We start from the raw sequence: 4735 nt of genomic DNA, 5'->3' as shown, positions 1-4735 counted from the left end.
TTCCTCATCGCTCTCCTTTTTGCTCATATCTTTTGACACATCTTCCTCCTTTTGCTCACATCTTTTGACACATCTTCCTCTTTTTGCTCACTTGAAACACTTTTCTTCTTATCCTCCTCACTATCCCAAGAAACTCTCTCTTCAAGAACTCTTCCACTCCTTGTAGTGATGGAATAAACGAGTTTCTTAGGATCAACTCCTTAAGAAGGCAATGAAGAAGGACTAGAACAATCTTTCAAAGTGTTTTCTAGTTGTGTGATTTGTGTTTCAAGAATTTTGTTATGTGTCATGATCACATTAAATTTTTTATCGCTCATCGCCATATAGGTATTCAAGATTTTCGTTTGATTTTCAATTATCTCCTCCAAATTGGACTTGGACGATTGAGAATAGGAATTTTCACCAACACCTTGAGGTTTTGGACAAAATCTAGATGGGGGTCCCCTTTGGTTGTTTGGAAAATTCCCCCTATTTTTGTTTTTCCAATTGCCTCGATTTTCATTGTTGCCAAAATTTTGGTTTTGGCCACCAAAGCCTTGAGATTGGCTTTGATTTCCATACCCCTATCCTTGGTTTTGATTACCATAACCTTGGTTATCATAGTTTCCTCGAAAACCTTGGTTTCCTTGGTTCCTATAATTACCATTGTTATAGTTATCAAATCCACCTTGTTGGTGAGAATATCTATTTCCAATGTTTCTTGGTCCATCAAACCTTTGACCATTGCTATTGTTTGAGACAAAATTCACGTGTTCACATTCATTACTCTCACCATCATCAAGATTTTCAAACCATTTGAACAAGTAGAAGCATCATGGTCATAAGACCCACAAATATCACAAAATAAGCATCCATTGGGCATATTGTTAGAAGTAGAAGGACGAGTAGAGTTAGAAAATGTACCTCTCCCTTTAGTATGGTAGGGATGACCTTGTGCATTGCAAGTTGCACTCTCAAGCTTGGCCTTGATTGTTGTCATCTCCTTTCCCAAACTTGTAATCTGAGAGGATAGAATGTTGATGGCATTAAGGTGATCAACCGAATAAACTGTTGAACCATTCTTGCTCGAAGACTCTCTTTCTCCTTCTTGCCAATCTGTATAATGGCGCACCACATCTTTTGTAATGTCCACAACCTCTTCTTCGATTTTGTTCATGATTGGGGCTCCGGCTACCCCATCAAGACACGATTTGCCTTGAGAACTCAACCCTCCATAGAAAATTTGAATGATTAGATAGGTCGGGATGCCATGATGGGGACATTCTCTTTGATAATCCTTATATCTCTCCCAAGCTTCATACAAGCTCTCACCAGGTTTTTGCTTGATACTATTGATCAAAGTCCTTGCCTCCGCCGTTTTCTTTTGGGGGTAGAACCTAGACAAGAATTCCTTGGTAACTTCATCTCATGTTCTAAGAGAATTCGGCTTGACCTCCTTGTCCAACCATTCAAAGGCCCGACCTATGAGAGAGAAGGGGAACAACTTGAGCCGGAGAAACTCTTGAGAAACACCATTCACTTTAATAGTGTTACAATACTTCTCGAACACTTTGAGATGGTTTAGCGGACTCTCACTCTTAGCCCCACTAAATTATCTCCTTTCGATCAAAGTGATCATGGCCGGTCTTATTTCAAAGTCGTTCGCCGATGTTGTTGGTAATGCAATCCCACTTTCAAAACTATATGCACCGGGTGTTCCCAACTCCTTCAAAGAAACTCTTGGATTATCTCCCATGCTTACTTGATCCTGCTCTTCTCTTTCTTGGTGAATTTCTTCTCTTGGAGAGCTTGGACTCAAAGAACGATTAGCAACCCTTATCCTTCTTATTGTTCTCTCAATTTCCGGATAAATGACACTAAAATCCTTCCTCTTATCGTACGCATACAAAAAACAATAGCACGGCTACAAATGTAGCCTAAAGAGAAAAATCTTTTTATATTTTTTAGATTAAGTGAAATAGACTCAACAACAAAAGCAATCATCTACGCCATTCCCCGGCAACGACGCCATTTTTTAACTAGGGCGGAGACTAGGTCGTTGAAAACTAATTTAAACTTGGTCAAAACAAAATTTCTAATCTCTCAACACACCTCTATACCAAGCATAGAGTAAGTCGAGGGTCGAACCACTAGAAATGGGAGGTGAGTGCTAATGTCAAGGCTAAGCTATTTTGAAGCAATGAAGTGAGGTGTGTACTTTCCAAAAAATCAAACAATCAAAATGAAATCAAATTAATCAAGCACTAGGGTTAGGATCCGCGTACACTCGGAATGGATATAGCTAATTGGGATTGGAGATGACTAAGTCGAGTGTTGCGAGGGAAAATAAATTAAGCAATCAAGAGAGTAAGGTAGGCTAATCTCGTAGAGGTCAAGCTAGCGTCAACTACGAGAGACTCCAACTAGGAACCTTGCAAACCTACTCAATTGACAAAAGCAAGCCACAAATAAATTTTCCGTATCAACGCAAGCTTACATTGCATTCTAGTGTAACAATCAAAGTTAGCTACTCTTTAATTAATCACACATATGCACTTAATCAATCAACCAATTTAATCACAACATCAACTCCATCAATTTCCCCCAATTAGCATCAATCCATTACTCATATATGCTTCACCATTCCCCTAGCAAGAGAACTACTCACAATCCATTGAAATCAAGATCAAAACTAAGCTAATCAACAATTTCATCATTATCATATCTATAAAACTAATTCAATCACAAATTCAATTCAAACTTGAACAATCAACAAAGCAATTGAAATGATAAGCTAAAGATTTCATTAAAGTAAAAGAAATTCTTACAAACTTGATTACTTCAATTCATTGGAGAAAATTCTAAAATTACCAATCTTAAATCATCAATCAAGAACTTCTCTCTCTACAATCTAGAGTTTTTCTCTTTAAAATTCTAATTCTAATTCTATTCTAAAATCTGAATAAAATTCCTCACCTCTAAAAATAGAAAGAAAATCTATATATAGTAAAACTAACTACGAGAAGTTAGTTAGATTGTCCCCAAATAAATCCGTACAGGCGCAGCCAACTATAAGGGAGAGAGCGGCCGCGCAAATCAGGGCACGGAATAGAGACCCATACAGGCGCGCCCGCGCCACTAGGTCGCGCGACCGCGCCAAAGCCGCGTGCGCCCGCACCTGGGAACAGGGCAGCCTTGTTCCCTATCATGCCGATGCTCCTTGTGCGTTTCTCTTAATTCTCTTGATAAACACGGGCCCTTGCATTTTCTAAACTCCATTTTTGTGGGTTCAACAATAGAAATCATGCCACTACGGCTTGAATGCACAGCTCAAGGACTTTAGGACTTGCACTTCTCCATGGTTGAGCTTCAAATGGAGAACATTAGACATCCTAATCAATGTCAAACTTGGGAAGAGGCCTCGGGAAACTTGGATAATGACGTTAACCTGAAAAATAAATGAAAACAAGCAAATAAAAGAGAAAATAACAAAATAAACCAAGAAATGCATAATGAAAGAAATCAAACTAAGAAAATGCAAACTAAAAGAAATAAAGAGTAAAATTAAGGAAAAGCTAAGTAAAAGAGCTATAGAATAACATGAAATTAACCCTAAAAGGAACCAAATGAGTTCCATAATTAACACTCATCATCATGGCATTTCAAGTAAATTAAGCATAAGGGAGCTAACTCAAGTTCATCTCTTGATCTTTTGTTGAGAAAGCTTGGATAATAGTTCTAGCTATGGCCATATACAATAACTAAGCAATTAAACCACTTAAGCTCAACTAATGAACACCCAACAATTACCAAATTAACACATGCAACAAGTTATTAGTGACTACATTGAGGGTTTTACCCAAACCCTCGAAAGTTAGAGAACTCACAATCCATGGAGATTAAAGCAATTAAGGTTTTCAAGCTACTTATGAACAAGATTCAAACTAAAGATTAAGCTAATTAACAATCTAAGCATACAAGAATTAAGCAAAATAATTAATAATCAAAGCAATAAAAATGGAGGAGAAGAGTGAGAAAAAGTTACTAGAAACTTCAACTTGAATAACAATGGTGGAACTTATCTTCTACAATGATTGAGATTGAAATTTCCAAGCTATTAATTAAAATCTTACTAATGATTTAAGAATATTTGTGTTTTTACTATTACAAACTAAGAGAAAGCTCTAAAAACTTGGATGCCGTACCAATGAGCTCAATGGGTTATATATAAAGACCCCCAAATAAAAAGGACGGAGAAAACAAGAGTTGGGCACGGCTACAAGTCAGCACGGACGTGCCGAGCTTGGCACGGACGTGCAGCCTAAACTGCATGGACGTGCCATTATGTGCACGGCCGTGCACAACCAAAGGAAGAGAAACAGTCAGCTACAATTAGTTCTGAAACTTATTCGGGCTTGGTAAGATGCACGGACGTGCATGATTAGGCACGGACATGCTTAGTATCATGCACGGACGTGATGAACTCTTCACGGGTGTGCAGGTCCTTAGAACAACAAGCAGAAGATCCTGGTCGTGTTGAAGCACTCCTGCACGGAGGTGCAAGGTATAACATGTCCGTGCAGACTCTCTAAGGCCCTTATCTTCTCTTTGTCTTTGATTTTGCTCCATTGTCTCGACTTTTAACCTTGGTTTATCATCCATATGCTTCAAATGGTCTTCTTTGGACCTTAAAAATCAACAAAAACACTAACAACCCGTGAAGCAAGGGATACACTGAAATTGAACGAAAATAGAG

General features: G+C 38.3%; 1 non-coding gene across 1 annotated transcript; it reads left to right on the top strand.

The window, feature by feature from the left end:
- The first annotated feature begins 1244 nt into the window (after positions 1-1244).
- On the top strand, positions 1245-1350 carry LOC145560906 (small nucleolar RNA R71). Its single transcript, XR_014093499.1, has one exon. It is a non-coding gene; the product is annotated as a small nucleolar RNA R71 (small nucleolar RNA).
- Positions 1351-4735: the final 3385 nt, after the last annotated feature.

This window comes from Chenopodium album, chromosome 9 (assembly GCF_948465745.1).
Source record: "Chenopodium album chromosome 9, dcCheAlbu1.1, whole genome shotgun sequence".
Taxonomy (NCBI): domain Eukaryota; kingdom Viridiplantae; phylum Streptophyta; class Magnoliopsida; order Caryophyllales; family Amaranthaceae; genus Chenopodium; species Chenopodium album.
The sequence above is the reverse complement of the archived record's forward strand: the minus strand, read 5'-3'. Positions and strand labels throughout refer to the sequence as shown.